The sequence below is a fragment of the Pseudophryne corroboree genome, chromosome 7 (assembly GCF_028390025.1).
Source record: "Pseudophryne corroboree isolate aPseCor3 chromosome 7, aPseCor3.hap2, whole genome shotgun sequence".
Taxonomy (NCBI): Eukaryota; Metazoa; Chordata; class Amphibia; order Anura; family Myobatrachidae; genus Pseudophryne; species Pseudophryne corroboree.
The window spans coordinates 132,807,622-132,824,344 of record NC_086450.1 but is presented as its reverse complement, the minus strand read 5'-3'; the positions used below and the strand labels follow the sequence as shown (position 1 = coordinate 132,824,344).

At 47.3% G+C, this 16,723-nt stretch overlaps 1 protein-coding gene across 5 annotated transcripts in view; it reads right to left on the bottom strand.

Annotated features, from left to right (window-relative positions):
* RBMS1 (RNA binding motif single stranded interacting protein 1) overlaps window positions 1-16,723 on the bottom strand; it is a 621,011-nt gene that overhangs the window by 307,212 nt on the left and 297,076 nt on the right. The window contains exon 1 of one of the 5 annotated variants that reach the window (XM_063933651.1): window positions 88-176. The exons of the other annotated variants lie outside the window; for them this stretch is intronic. The gene's annotated coding sequence lies outside the window, so the exon portion shown is untranslated. Of the gene's footprint in view, window positions 1-87; window positions 177-16,723 lie in introns of those variants that run through there. 5 annotated transcript variants of the gene reach the window in all.

Below are 16,723 nucleotides of genomic sequence, written 5' to 3'. Positions count from 1 at the left end.
GGTCTGCATTATTCCTGTTTTGCAAATGAACCCCACTGACAAAAGCAAAATGTACCTAAAACCATATCTATGCTACAGTACACTCACCTCCAAAGCGCACTTTCTTAGGGCTGTGCTAATGCCTGCATGACAAATGCAGCTTTAGGTAAGTGGTAGCCTTTATTCTTGAGGATGTAATAGATATCACTGATCCGGGAATCTGTTATGGCTCTAAAGTTACAAAATCAGAAAGGAAAAAAGTGTAATTATAATTGCAGTTTGGTGTCTTTGTAGGAATAAACACTTAAGGCTCCATTAATTAATTTTAGCACAGCAGCGATCAGGTCTGAACTGCGCATGCGCCGGCGCCGCAGTGCACCGGTGCATGCCAGACAGTCGATGGCTGTCCTAGCCCTGTGATCGCCTTTGCCTGATTGATAGGGGCGGGACGGTGGCGTGCCTGGACCATTGGGGGGGCGGGCCGTGGCGGCTGCGTGACGTCACATGCAGCCGCTGTGACCCGAGCAGTGATGAGTAGCTCCCTGCCAGCGCGCAGGAGCTGCGCTGGCAGGCAGCTACTCTTCCGGTACAAAAGCATTGCCGCTGTGCTGGGCATCCCCCCGCATGTCTGTGTGACTGATCGTAGATGTGCTAAATTTAGCACATCTATGATCAGGTCTGAATTAGGGCGGCACTGCATCTGCTCTATAGATGAGCATATGCAATTTGAGCAACTATGGTTGATTCAGAATTGTATGCACCTCAGTCACCTCAATTTGCAGTTGTGTGGATTTAAGTGGGAGTTCGCACATAGGCCAGGATGCTATCCTGAGGGTTTGTTGTTGGCATGTAGGTGGAATTGTGGGATAAGTATATGCAGAGGTCCTTCTGATTTTCAGATGTATCTCTTCAACTAGTTATAGGGCTAGTGCAAATACTTGACGATACTGAAGACTGCTACTTCACTGGCAGATATATAAGGGCGGCACAGATCCAGCCAATTCTGAATATGATTATAGGTCCACATTTCAGAGCACGCAATATTCTAATCAGTGGCGGTTCTTGCCACGGGCAAGCAGGACTTTTGCCCGGGGCGCCGCCTTCCGGAGGGCGCTGGCGCCATCCGGAGGGCGCCGCACCGTGGCAAGATCCGCCATTGCTGCCCGCTGTGTCCCCCGTCCGCCTCCGCTGCCCGCTGCCGTCCCCGTCCTCGGCGCCTCCTGTGAAGGGAACTGGACGCTATGGGTCTAGTTTCCCTTCGTGGAGAGTAACTGCTGAGCGGTGCGCGATGACGTCATCGCGAACCGCACAGCAAAGGTCCTCTCCACGAAGGGAACTAGACGCATAGCGTCTAGTTTCTCTTCGTGGAGAGGACCTTTTGCTGTGCGGTGCGCGATGACGTCATCGCGCACCGCTCAGCATTCAAGCGGCGCTTTCAATGTACAGGGGGCGTGACTCACCACGACCCCTGTATTAGGCCACGCCCCTTTCCTGCCCGGGGCGCTCTGCGCCCTTGAACCGGCCCTGATTCTAATGAGGAGGAGGATGGCAGCAGAACACGTAAAACAGGTGCCATTTTTGATGGATTTTTGTTAAGGATGATGTTCCACATTATTTAGAAATGGTTATCCATAAAACACCAAGGGGCAGGTTTAGTAACCCGCAGTACAGTGCATCCGGAAAGTATTCACATCGCTTCACTTTTTCTACATTTTGTTATGTTACAGCCTTATTCCAAAATGGAATAAATGTATTTTTTCCCTCCAAATTCTACACACAATACCCCATAATGACAACATGAAAAAATAGTTTACATTTTTGCAAATGTATTAAAAATAAAAAACTAAGAAATCACATGTACCTAAGTATTCACAGCCTTTGCCATGAAGCTAAAAATTGAGCTCAGGTGCTTCCTGTTTCCACTGATCAGCTTAATTGGAGTCCACCTGTGGTATATTCAGTTGATTGGACATGATTTGGAAAGGCACACACCTGTCTATATAAGGTCCCACACTTGACAGTGAATGTCTGAGCACAAACCAAGCATGAAGTCAAAGGAATTGTATGTGGACCTCCAAAATAGGATTTTCTCAAGGCACAAATCTGGGTAGGGGGGGGGGGGGGGGGGGGTAGAAAATGATCTGCTGCTTTGAAGGTCCCAATGAGAACAGTGGCCTCCATCACCTGTAAATGGAAGAAGTTTAGAACCACCAGGACTTTTCCTAGATCTGGCCGGCCGTCTAAACTGAGTGATCAGGGGAGAAGGGCCCTAGTCAGGGAGGTGACCAAAAACCCGATGGTCACTCTGTCAGAGCTACAGCAAGAGGAGAACCTTCAAGAAGAACAACCATCTCTGCAGCAATCCACCAATCAGGACTGTATGGTAGAGTGGCCAGACAGAAGCCACTCCTTAGTAAAAAAAAGCACATGGCAGCCCGCCTGGAGTTTGCATTAAATGCACCTGAAGGACTCTCAGACCATGAGAAACACAGTTCTCTGGTCTGATGAGACAAAGACTGAACTCTTTGGCGTGAATGCCAGGCGTCATGTTTGGAGGAAATCAGGCACCGCTCATCACCAGGCCAATACCATCCCTACAGTGAAGCATGGTGGTGGCAGCATCATGCTGTGGGGATGTTTTTCAGCGGCAGGAACTGGGAGACTAGTCAGGATAGAGGGAAAGCTGAATGCAGCAATGCACAGAGACATCCTGGATGAAAATCTGCTCCAGAGCGCTCTTGACCTCAGACTAGGGCAACGGTTCATCTTTCAGCAGGACAACGACCCTAAGCACACAGCCAAGATGTCAAAGGAGTGGCTTCAGGACACTCTGTGAATGTCCTTGAGTGGCCCAGCCAGAGCCCAGACTTAAATCCGATTGAACATATCTGGAGAGATCTGAAAATGGCTGTGCACCGACGCTTCCTATCCAACCTGATGGAGCTCGGCAGGTGCTACAAAGAGGAATGGGTGAAACTGCCCAAAGATAGGTGTGCCAAGATTGTGGCATCATATTAAAAAATACTTGAGACTGTAATTGCTGCCAAAGGTGCATCAACAAAGTATTGAGCAAAGGCTGTGAATACTTATGTACACGTGATTTCTTAGTTTTTTGTTTTTAATAAATTAGCAAAAATCTCAAAAACACTTTTTTCAAGTTGTCATGATGGGGTATTGGGGGTCATTCTGAGTTGATCGCTCGCTAGCAGTTTTTAGCAGCTGTGCAAACGCTAAGCCGCCGCTGTCTGGGAGTGTATCTTAGCTTAGCAGAAGTGCGAACAATTGCATTGCAGAACGGCTACAAAAAAATATTGGCCCTCATTCCGAGTTGTTCGCTTGCAAGCTGCTTTTAGCAGCTTTGCACACGCTAAGCCGCCGCCTACTGGGAGTGAATCTTAGCTTATCAAAATTGCGAACGAAAGATTAGCAAAATTGCGAATAGACACTTCTTAGCAGTTTCTGAGTAGCTCCAAACTTACTCGGCAACTGCGATCAGTCCAGTCAGTTTCGTTCCTGGTTTGACGTCACAAACACACCCAGCGTTCGGCCAGACACTCCTCCGTTTCTCCAGCCACTCCCGCGTTTTTCCCAGAAACGGTAGCGTTTTTTCGCACACACCCATAAAACGGCCAGTTTCCGCCCAGAAAGACCCACTTCCTGTCAATCACATTACGATCACCAGAACGAAGAAAAAACCTTGTAATGCCGTGAGTAAAATACCTAACTGCATAGCAAATTTACTTGGCGCAGTCGCACTGCGGACATTGCGCATGCGCATTAGCGACTAATCGCTCCGTTGCGACAAAAAAATAACGAGCGAACAACTCGGAATGACCCCCATTGTGCAGTTTCTGAGTAGCTTCAGACCTACTCAGCGCTTGCGATCACTTCAGACCATTCAGTTCCGGATTTGACGTCACAAACACGCCCTGCGTTCGCCCAGCCACGCCTACGTTTTTCCTGGCACGCCTGCGTTTTTTCGAGCACTCCCTGAAAACGGTCAGTTGACACCCAGAAATGCCCACTTCATGTCAATCACTCTGCGGCGGCCATTGCGACTGAAAAGCATCGCTAGACCTTGTGTGAAAATACATCGGCCGTTGTGAAAGTACGTCGCGCGTGTGCACTGCGCCGCATACACATGCAAAGAAGTGCCGGTTTTTTACTTAATCGCAGTGCAGCAAACATTTTCAGCTAGCGATCAACTCGGAATGACCCCCATTGTGTGTAGAATTTTGAGGGAAAAAATAATTTATTCCAGTTTGGAATAAGGCTGTAACATAACAAAAGGTGGAAAAAGTGAAGCGCTGTGAATACTTTTCGGATGCACTGTATGTCAAAACTACTAATGATCAGTAGCTTTGATTGATGGATTTAAATAGGCCCGGTGATAGGGGAGTACAAAGGGTATACCTGTGCTGGAGGACCCAACTCTGGAGGGGCCCAAAACACTCAGGGTCCGTGGCACCACCGAATGTCTATATATTTTATATACAATACTGTGCAAAAGTTTGAGGCAGGTGTGGAAAAAAGGCTGCAAAGTAAAAATGCTTTAAAAAAATAGAAGTGATAATAGTTTATTTTTATCAATTAATGCAAAGTGAATGAACAGAATAGATCTAAATCAAATCAATATTTGGTGTGACCACCCTTTGCCTTCAAAACAACATCAATTCTTCTAGGCACACTTGCACACAATTTTTGAAGGAAGTCGGCAGGAAGGTTGTTCCGAACATCTTGGAAAACTAACCACATATATTCTGTGGATGTAGGCTTGCTCAAATCCTTCTGTCTCTTCATTTAATCCCATACAGACTCAATGATGTTCAGATCAGGGCTCTATGGGGGACATATCATCACTTCCAGGACTTCTTTTACTTCTTCACGCTGAAGATAGTTCTTAATGACATTGGATGTATGTTTAGGGTCATTGTCCTGCTGCAGAATAAATTTGGAGCCAATCAGACACCTCCCTGATGGTATTGCATGATGGATAAGTAACTGCGGCAGACACCCTTCCTAACACTGTGGTAGCACAGCAGTGGACCCGGTACCATGATACTGAGTCATGTCTACAACAAGGAGAAGTACAGACTGGTGGCAGACCAGCAGTGGATCGCCTATTTGGATGCATAACAGACAGTACAAAGAAGAAGTGTTCCTCATCATTAGTGAAACAGTGTGAGGAACAGTACGTGTATGTTTAGTTTATTTAATTTCCATTCTATTTGGTGGTACACGCAGTGGCTCAGAGAGGGGTGCATGTATTAATTAACCAGACCTGATGGAGGGGCCCGGGTCCATCGCTCGCCCGCTCACCCGCCTTACCCATCAGCCTGGACTGAAGTTAGCGTACGGAGGCTGCTGCCAAGCAGCAGCAGAGGTTCCCTCTGTCTGTGCGGGGTGAGGGTGGGTAGCAATCGTACTGATCGCGCCCCATCCTGATCTGCTTCTGGCTGGGTTGCATAACGGTGCCCCCATATAAAGTGTCCTAAAATACTATTTTAATATAATTATTTTTGAGGTGTGACCATGCCCCTTGCATTAGGTCATGCCCATATTACCTGGGCCTGGCCACTCTGTTTACTTCCATGGGTACATGCATTGGCATACGCAGGGGAGAGATTTGTAGGAGTGGGGTTGAGGATGGTGGGGTCTCAGGAATTCTACTGAGTCCCGAAGATTTTGTTGCTGGCCCTCGATTTAAAGCGGAAACAGAAATAAATGCTAAACCAACTTGGTTTAGCATTTATTTCTGTTGCCATTTTAAATCCACTGGTCAAAGCTACCGATCATCGGCGACTTTGACAAACTGCTGGTTAGCAAATCTATCCCCAAGCATAACACCCAACATTTTGGATTTGGAGATTGAGACCCCCTTCACACTCCAAAGGTACCAAAGGAACAACCCCCAGGGACAGCTGCCAGTTTCACAAAAAGAGCAGTGCTGACTTATTGCATACCCCCTTTACCCGTGACCACTCCCCCTCTACCCATGGCCACACCTCCTCTACCTATGGCCACTCCCTCCTGTACCGGTTTTTAACTTGGAAATGTTGGAAGGTATGCTGGTATGTAGGGTACAGTATGTGGGGCTGGTCCATAGTATAAAACAAGCAAATGCGCCTAATATCAAGGACTGTTGTGCTACCAATTACCTTTGACAAATGACCACAAAGTCTAAGAAGCTAGCATACTGTATGTTTTCTATGCAGAATCATGTTTACAGAAGGGTTGCACATCCCATTTCTATATGTGTGTTTGGGCTTAGCACTTAAATGCCATCACATGTTGCTGGACATCTGAAACACATATTTGTATGCAAATAAGGATGTAGCAGAGCTGGAATTTTTGTAGTGCTGCTGGCAGCTAGATTGATGTTGGAAAGTGTCCCCTCCTCTCCAAAAGGGGTCTCTTCCCAGGCAACATCCTGTTCATGAGATTCCCGGGGGACTGCTGCAGCTGTGTTACGAAATAGAGCACAAAACCACCACATCGTCTACACATATGGTATTGTGCATAGTGAGAGCTGAAGGTTTCATTTCTTCTTTATGCCATATTTTTCCCTGTTTGGTGATGTTGCACAGGCGTCCTTTCATAGTCAAAGAGTGCTAAATATCACCACTTATTAATGCATAAGTGGGTGATAGCTCTGCTAGCATTGGGCCTATTGTCTGGTAAATAAAATACCACTCTAGACTCCGACAGGAAATTTCCTCTAAACTGCGAATTAAACAGCTGACGAGAAATAAGACTTGTAATAAATGGAACCCTGCTATTCTGTACAGTCTGAGACTTAAATATAGCTGTTTCAGTAAAACCCCTGGATAGATGTAAAGTAGCTTTTTCCACATTTGTGTGGGAAGCTGTGCTCTTACATAATGGCCACCATATTTACTTTATGTTGGGTTTATGTACTCTACTCAAAGCAAGGTACTGTACAGTATTTCCCGCAATAAGGCAGTTGCGCAAGTAGCACGTTTTGGGGCTGATGCAAAAGTTTAAATCAATTTGCATCAACCCTGCTTTAAAAAAAACCCAAATAACAATTATCTGTATTAATTATTATTCCTAATAATAACAACCTTTACATAGTGCCAATAGATTACACCCTTTGATTACTGGCACTGAAAATCATGCTTTTGGGGATATCCAATTAGCCCCGGTAATTTACCGGGGCTAATTGTCCCGCCGGGGGCTATCTAATTAGCCCCGTTAAGCTGGCGCGTGCCGCGGCTTATCAGGGATTTTGTTTCACCTGCCTCCGGCAGGCCAAGCACGTTACCCGGAAACAGCCCCGTTTTCGCTGTTTCACACGAAAACACACAGGTTTCACTGAACCTGTGTGTTTTCGGGAGAAAGGTTTTTTTTGTTTTTTTTACAGGTGATCAATCTGGATAGCCTGTAAAAAAAAAAAAAAAAAAAAAATCGGTGAAACATCGGAGAAAAGTCTGCAAAACAGCCGAAAACGGCCATTTTTCGGACCCGATGTTTTACCGGGGATAATTGGATATCTCTCTTTATCAATATTTTAAATACTATTAGGAAAAGCATGGTTCCAATACATTGCAAGTGAGCACAAGGTGGTGAATGGCGTGTCCAACATGGATTCCCATAATACTATATACACATATATATCAGACTACAGAATTTCGCCTGGGAATAGTGGCATAGTTGACTTTTGACAGAAGTGGGAGCAAAGGTGGAAAAATAAGCTCCCCAGGCACCGAAAAATTATTTCTCCTGCTACGCCCTTACTGATGTAGCCTCGCCGCAGTGGGGAACATAGTACAGAGGGGAGAAAAAGAGAAAAGTACAAGTCCAGGCGGCTCCGGGCAGGTAAAACAGAAGGGACTCGCTGCACTTGCAGGGAGGAGGCTGAACGAAAGTGAAGAGAGTGTCTTGAGTAGAGAGTGTCAAAGTAGAGTAAAGGGTGCATTTCATCCACTTCTGTGGACTTTTTCAAGACACCAATGACTAGACTATGCACATTCATACTGCCCCAACTGTCCTGCTTTTCCGGCACTGCCCCGCCTTGACACCCATATATGTGTGTATGAATAGATGCACAACCCAGAGTGATGTAAATGGGACGTGCCATGATGCAACGCCCCATTTTCAGGCGTACGCACAACAATGTCAGGGCTTCTTACTCCCAGATAGTATGCACACTTCAATCTGCATAGTAGGATCTCACAATTGGGGATCAACCACTAATGTTTTATCGATGGGATGGTCAATGGCCACCCCCTAGTGGGAGAGCTGCAGGAACCCCCCACTGATCTCTCTGATACACACAATGGGGGTCATTCCGAGTTGATCGCTCGCTAGCAGTTTTTAGCAGCCGTGCAAACGCTATGCCGCCTCCCACTGGGAGTGTATCTTAGCTTGGCAGAAGTGCGAACTTTTGCATCGCAGAGCAGCTACAAAACAAAATTGTGCAGTTTCTGAGTAGCTTCAGACCTACTCAGCGCTTGCGATCACTTCAGCCCATTCAGTTCCGGATTTGACGCCACAAACACGCCCTGCGTTTTTTCGAACACTCAAAAAAAACGGTCAGTTGACACCCAGAAACGCCCACTTCATGTCAATCACTCTGCGGGCAGCAGTGCGACTGAAAAGCTTCGCTAGACCTTGTGTAAAAATACATTGGCCGTTGTGAAAGTACGTTGCGCGTGCACACTGCGCTGCATACGCAGAAGTGCCGTTTTTTTCAGTAATCACACCACAGCAAACATTTTCAGCTAGCGATCAACTCGGAATGACCCCCAATATGCACATTCAACGATTGCAAACCCACCCACCACTATGCACAAGCTTGGCTGATGAAGAAAGGAGAGTTATAGTAGACTTACCATTGTTAACTACATTTGGTTCCACAGGGAAACATCAGGGGTGTAGAGTGGATCTTGATCCAGAGGCGCCAACAGGCTAAAGCTTTAGGCTATCCCAGGATGCACTGGGTTCTCCTCTATAACCCCGCCTCCAGGCACTGTGAGCTCAGTTTCGTTAACCAGTCCAATGCAGGAGCAGGTAAGAGAAAAGGTAGATGTTTGTCACATAGGGGTTCATTCCGAGTTGATTGCTCGCTAGCTACTGTTTGCAGCTATGCGAACGCATAGTCGCCGCCCACTGGGGAGTGTATATTTGCTGTGCAAGGGTGCGATCGCATGTGCAGCCCAGCGGTACAAAAATAGTTTGTGCAGTTTCTGAATATCTCAGAACTTACTCGGCCGCTGCAATCACTTCAGCCTCTCCGGTCCCGGAATTGACGTTAGACACCCACCCTGCAAATGCTTGGACATGCCTGCGTTTTTCCAAACACTCCCAGAAAACGGTCAGTTGACACCCATAAACGCCTTCTTCCTGTCAATCTCCTTGCGATCGGCTGTGCGAATGGATTCTTCGTTAAATCCATTGCACAGCAACGATCTGCTTTGTACCTGTACGACGCACCTGCGCATTACGGTGCATACGCATGCGCAGTAGTGACCTGATCGCTGCGCTGAGCAAAATGGCAGCGTGCGATCAGGTCGGAATGACCCCCATGGAACCACATTCTCACGACAGGAGAAGGGACCAGCGGCTAATGCCATAGTAACCCATAGAAGCTAGGTGCGTCAGGGTGGGCGTCCTGTGGAACCCAATGTAGCTTGCAGAAAGATATTTAACAATGGTAAGACTACCATAACTCTCCCTTTCTGCAGCAGGTTATATTGGTTTCCACAGGGAAACATGAGGGATGTCCTAAAGCAGTTCATCAAGGGAGGGGACACGCCTTAGCGGGTATGAGAACCCGGCGTCCAAAGGAAGCATCCTGGGAGCCGGAAGTATCAAAGGCATAGAACCTAATAAACGTGTTCACAGAGAACCACGTAGCCACTTTGCACAATTGTTCTGTGGACGCGCCACAGCGGGCTGCCCAAGATGGTCCAAAAGACTGAGTAGAATGGGTATTAATAGCAGCAGGACCTGGGAGACCAGCCTGCGCATAAGCTTGTGCAATCACCATTCTAATCCATCTGGCCAAGGTTTGCTTATTAGCAGGCCAGCCACGTTTGTGAAAACCAAACAAAACAAAAAGGGAATCTGACCTCCTGAGAGAGGCAGTCTTCTCCACAGACAGTATATACGGAGAGCCTGTAGCAAATCCAAAGACCGCTCTTTGGTGGACAAATCAGAAGAGATAAAGGCATGAACCACAATCTCTTGGTTAAGGTGAAAAGATGACACCACCTTAGGTAAATAACCTGGGCAAGTTCTAAAAACTGCCCGGTCACGATGAAATATTAGAAAGGGTGGATGACAGGACAATGCGCCTAAGTCCAACACCCTTCTTGCAGAGGCAATAGCCAGTAAAAACAAGACCTTGGCCGTGAGCCATTTAAGGTCCATCGTCTCAAGAGGTTCAAATCGAGACTCTTACAGGGCATGCAGGACAACAGACAGATCCAATGGAGCTACAGGAGAGACATAGGGAGGCTGTATCCGTAAGATACCCTGAGTGAATGTATGTATGTCAGGTATAGATGCAATTTTTCTCTTAAACCATACCGACAAGGCAGATATGTGAACCTTGAAGGCAGCCAGACGAAGGCCTAAGTCCAGGCTACTTTGCAGAAATGCCAGAATTTTGGAAGTTCTGAATCTCTATGCATCATATTTCTTATGAGTACACCAGGTGAAGTAAGAATTCCAGACCCTGTAATAAATCAGAGCAGATGCCAGTTTGCGGGCTTCTAACATAGTTTGGATGACCGCCTCAGAGAATCCTTTGGCTCTCAGGAGTGATGCCTCAAGAGCAACACTGTCAATGCCAGCCTGGCCAGGTCCGGGTAAAGACAAGGGTTCTGTATGAGGAGATCTGGGCGCTGAGGAAGTAGAAGAGGACGCTGGAGCGACTAAAAGTAGAAATCTTCCTTTTTGTTTGAACTTCCGTAGGACCCTGGGCAGGAGTGACACTGGAGGGAACACATAGGGCAGCCGAAAGTTCTATGGAACCATCAGTGCGTCCACGAACACTGCATGAGGATCTCTGGTCCTAGATCTCTAGACCGGAAACCTTGTGACTGTGTCGAGACGCCATCAGGTCTACGTCTGGTAGGCCCCACTTGTCCACTAGGAGTTGAACGATTTCTGGATGAAGATTCCACTCTCCGGCGTGCACATCCTGGCGACTGAGGAAGTCCCCTTCCCAGTTAGGACGCCCGTAATGAACACTGTTGATATTGCTGGCAGATGTCGTTCCCCCCAACAAAGGATTTTTGACACTTCCATCATAGCCACATGGCTTTGAGTGCCACCTTGATAGTTTATGTATGCCACCGTAGTGGCATTGTCTGACCTTACTTGAACCGGCCTGTTCTGTACCAGAGGCAGGGCGAGAGTCAATGCATTGAACGCCGCCCGCGACTCCAGAATGTTTATTAGGAGGAGTGACTCCTCCTTGGTCCAGCAACCCTGAAAAGAGTGTTGTTCCAACACTGCACCCCATCCCCTCAGACTGGCATCCGTTGTCAGCAGGACCCAGTCGCGGATCCAGAAAGGACGGCCCCTGATCAATTGCTGGTCCTGTAGCCACCAGGTCAGCGACAGACGAACCTCCGGAGTCAAAGTGATCATGTGAGATCTGATCTGATGAGGTAGGCCATCCCACTTGGAAAGGATTAACCTCTGCAGAGGGCGAGAATGAAATTGAGCGTACTCTACCATGTCGAATGCCAACAACATCAGACCAAGTACTTGCATTGCCAAGTGTATCGACACTCTGGAGCGACAAAGGAAGCATCTTATCCTGTCTTGAAGTCTCAGGACTTTTTCTGGAGACAGAAACAGTCGTTGACTATGTGTATCCAGGAGTGCCCCCAGGTGCACTATGCTCTGAGCTGGAACCAGCGAGGATTTCTTCCAACTGAAGAGCCACCCGTGGGCTTGTAGGAAGCTTACAGTCAGTTGTAGATGACTGAGGAGGACATCGTGGGAGTTTGCCAGAATCAGCAAGACGTCCAGATACAGCAGGAGGCAGGATCCTGACTCCCTGGCGATGGAGATGGGCCATCATTACGGCCATGTCCTTGTGAAGATCCGAGGAGCCGTAGCCAGTCCAAATGGCAGAGCCTGGAACTGACAGTAGAGGTTGCCAATAGCAAACCATAGATACTGCTGATGCGACATGGCAATAGGTATATGCAGGTACGCATCCTGTATATCCAGGGATACCATATAGTCTCCGGGTTCCATAGCCTGTATAACTGAGCGCAGTGTTTCCATACGGAACTTGGACACTCACAAACTTGTTCAGTGACTTGAGGTTGAGTATAGGCCGGAAAGACCCATTGGGTTTCGGAATTAAAAACAGGGCCGAGTAGTAACCTCTGCTTCTCTGAGCTAGAGGAACCGGCACTACCACTCCTGTATTCAGGAGAGCATGTACAACTTTTTGCAAAGCTTGCGCCTTTAACGGATCCGAAAGGATAACCGTGGTGCAAAACTGGCGAGGGGGACGTCTCTTGGAGGAGACTGCGTACCTGTGATAGACAACTTCTCGCACCCATGGATCCGAAGTGGTTATTAACCAGACCTGGGTGAACTGCAGAAGTCAGCCTCCCACCCTGGATTCCCCCAGGGGGAGGCCCGCCCCGTTATGCAGCAGGCTTGTCTTGTTTAGAAGCAGGCTGACGGGCCGCCAAGGACTGCTTTGCTTTGGGCTTAATGATTTTGGGAGCACAAGATTGTCTCGGGTATGCCTGACCTTTTGCTTTCCCTTGAGGCCGAAAGGAACGAAAAGTGGTACCTTTAGCCTTCTGTGCAGAAGGATTAGTATTTGGGAGAAAGGCAGTCTTAGCAGCTGCCAATTCAGACACAAATGTATTTATCTCTTCCACAAACAAAATGTCCCCCTTAAAGGGGAGTACCTCCAAGGTCTTTTTGGAGTCTAGGTCCACCTTCCATGACCTCAACCACAGAATACGGCGAGCAGGACAGACGTACTCGGCGCCTTTGCTGCCAACACACCCTCCTCAGAGGATGCCTCCTGAATGTAATAGGCGGCGGTGGTAATGTGAGATAGGTATTGTCTGGCATGGTCAGATATATCCTCGGGCAGCTCTTCCTCTAATGCCTGAACCCATGCTTCAATTCCTTTTGCAGCCCAAGAGGCCGCAATAGTTGGTCTATGTACAGCACCTGTAAAGGAGTAAATAGATTTAAGGCATCCCTAAACACACTTATCTGTCGGTTCCTTCAGTGAAGTGAAAGTGGTGACAGGCAGAGTGGATGACACCACTAGACGAGTGACATGAGATTCCACCTGCGGTGAATTTTCCTACTTGTTACTTAACTCTGCAGGGAGAGGATAGCGAGCCAAGGCCCGTTTATACAGAGGGAATTTTTTCCCTGAATTAGACCAGGGCTCCTGCCTGATGTCCACCAAATGGTCAGAATGGGGTAATAGATTTTTAACCACCTTCTGCCGTTTAAACATATCAGTTTTGTTAGCCACAATAGTGGAATCCTCATCATCAGTGATATTAATTTGCAATGGAGAATCCTCGTCAGAAACACATGATTTAGTGTCTGACAGGACAGTATACTCCCCCTCCACTTCAGATGAAACATCAGAAAGATTTGTGGATTGTGAGGAGGAAGCAGCCCGCTTAGATGACCCAGAGACACTAGAGTGACCTGGAGTAGATTTTTGTCTGACCAAGGAATGATTTAATTGCTGCAACTGGTTAGACAAATTTTCCGCCCAAGGCAGATTAGCCATAGGGACAATTTGTGGCTGTAATGGCACAGGTGGTCCCACAGGGGGCGTAAAGGCGTTCCACCAGAGTATCAAGTAGGTTTGTGAATGCAGCCCAGGGTGGCTCCTGATTGGTTACAGGAGCTGCGGACTGACTGGGAGATGTATGATACATAGTACACACACCATCATACACAGCTTCCCCCTCTGGTAACTCTTTGGCGCATGCTCTGCATGATGCAGGAGCGTCCACAGACTTACTGCCCTTCTTGTTAGACATTGTACACAAATGCAACAACAGAGCGAATTAGTGCGATAAAGCCAGAGTACAATACCTGCGAAAATATCCGTTAGTATGTGACTGTAGACACAGCACACAACACCAGCGAATAAATCCGGTATTATGTGACTGAGTACACAGTAGAATACACGTAATGGGTAAATACTGTGACGCACCATATATATGACCCAGACGCACTATAGGGTCTATTTAATAAGCCTTAGATGGAGATAAAGTCGCTGGAGATAAAGCACCAGCCAATAGGCTCCTAACTGCCCTGCCACAGGCTGTGTTTGAAAAATGACAGTTAGGAGCTGATTGGCTGGTACTTTATCTCCAACAACTTTATCTCCATCCAAGGCTTAGTAAATAGACCTCTTAGTCCCTTACAGTACAGAATATAGTGACAGACATATCAGGGAAACACTGAAAGTGAAACCACACAGCAGATACAGGCACACACAGTCACAGGCAATGCAGATAATTATTATGACAATAAAACTGCACGGGACTAGTACATGTACAGATTTTATATATATATATATATATATATATATATATATTACAAACAAAATTCCCAAGTGCGCTATATAGGAACGTCTTTACGGTAATTCTTCCAATGTTGTTTCCATAGGTGTAAGTTAGATATTGGAGAAAGTTTGTGACCGGGAACCTGTAACGGACACCCCTCACCAAATGGTCACCCAAACAAGAGGCCCAAGGCCAATTAATAAAAGATTATTTTAATAACATTCATTTGAACAAATGCAATTTTTACATAGTTCATCATGTAATGAGTATACAGATAGTAAATATAAATGTCAGTAAAAAAGACAACCACTGCGTTTGTTGAATAATTTGAACTCTAGATACTCCCTCACCTTTTTAAGGTGTGAGCTCACAAGGGAGTATCGTCACAAACTAAGTAGGAAACTTCTGACTGACAAACCCTTCAGAAGTTTCCTACTTAGTTTGTGAAGATACTCCCTTGTGAGCTCACACCTTAAAAAGGTGAGGGAGTATCTAGAGTTCAAATTATTCAACAAACGCAGTGGTTGTCTTTTTTACTGACGTTTATATTTACTATCTGTATACTCATTACATGATGAACTATGTAAAAATTGCATTTGTTCAAATGAATGTTATTAAAATAATCTTTTATTAATTGGCCTTGGGCCTCTTGTTTGGGTGACCATTTGGTGAGGGGTGTCCGTTACAGGTTCCCGGTCACAAACTTTCTCCAATATCCAACTTACACCTATGGAAACAACATTGGAAGAATTACCGTAAAGACGTTCCTATATAGCGCACTTGGGAATTTTGTTTGCATCTTGTATTCTTTAGAGATCTTTCAACAGAGATCTCTCCCGTTGTGCTGCTTTGAGTTTGGCGCAAGATAAGGGTACTATTGTGTATATATATATATATATATATATATATATATACACACACACACACACACACACAAAGCACGGTCCCAGACCAGAGGTATATATCAGAATATTCGTACAAGATATCCTGTAATAGGTACACTTTTTCTTAACTAACGCTGTCTGTATAAAGACATGTAGAATACTCAAGTGTTTGTAAAGTCACAGCGCTGTATACAGGCAGCTTTACAAGGGAGACCTTGCCCTGCAGTCCCAGAGACTAGCCGCAACTATGCTTATAAGATGGCGCCCATCGTGTCAGTCAGGGAGTGAGGGAGAGTGTGAGGCATCTCCAGGGTGGGAAAATCTGCTTTAGATGTCGCCCTGGGCCGGGGAGAGGCTACAGGCCAAGCGCCAGCTCCCCTATGCTGGACTTTCACCCCAGGTACTAGCGAGCCTTATTAAATGGGGCGTTAGTACACCCGACCTGTGCTCTAATACCCTAGTGGTCTAGTGGGGTCCCTGCTCGGTGACAGTGTCCACGGCAGCGCCGTGAACTGTCTCCCTAGGTCGTGGACGGAATGCGATTTAATGGCGGGTCCCGCCTGTGGGACCCTCTTACCTCCTCCCCGTAGCAGCCACGCAAACCAGGAGAGTGACTGCGACCATGTGCTTAAAGCCGGAGCATCTCCGCCGCAAGTACCCGGGAACAGACCACAGGAGTATGCAATGCCACTTGGGAGGTGAAGGAGCTGCAGCGCTGAAGTGTCAACATGACATAACATACAGTGCTGACAGCCCAGTTTTGAAGAAATTTTCTGTCAGAAAAAGCTTTTTCAGCAGCCCACCTGTTAAGTGACCTGCTGCCAGTGGCGGATTTAGCGGGGGGCGATTAGGGCGAACGCCCCCTCTACATGTACTGGCACCGGGATGGAGGCCGGGTCCCGCCACGGTGTTAGGAACAGGTGGAGAGCGCAGAGCGGTGCAGCGCAGCGGGGGACGAGGAGAGAGAGAGAGAGAGCGTCCTCCTGACGCGCGTACAGCGGCCTCTGTTTTTACCACGCCCCCTCCTCCCTGTACGCGCGGAAGGGACTAGTTCCCCTTCCGTAGATGTGAGCCGGTGACGTCACAGGCCATGTGACCAGACCATGTGAATCACACACTGCAGCGTTTCTTGGCGCGCACTTCAAATTGACTTCGCTGTTATGACAGGTAACAAATTCTGTTCTATAGAGCTGTGGAACAAATTAGGCACATGGAGGGAGCAGGCTGCAGCGGAGGAGGGCACGGACCACCTGGTGAGCAGGGGAGGGGAGCACTAGGGGACCAGGCTGCAGGGGGGGCATGGAG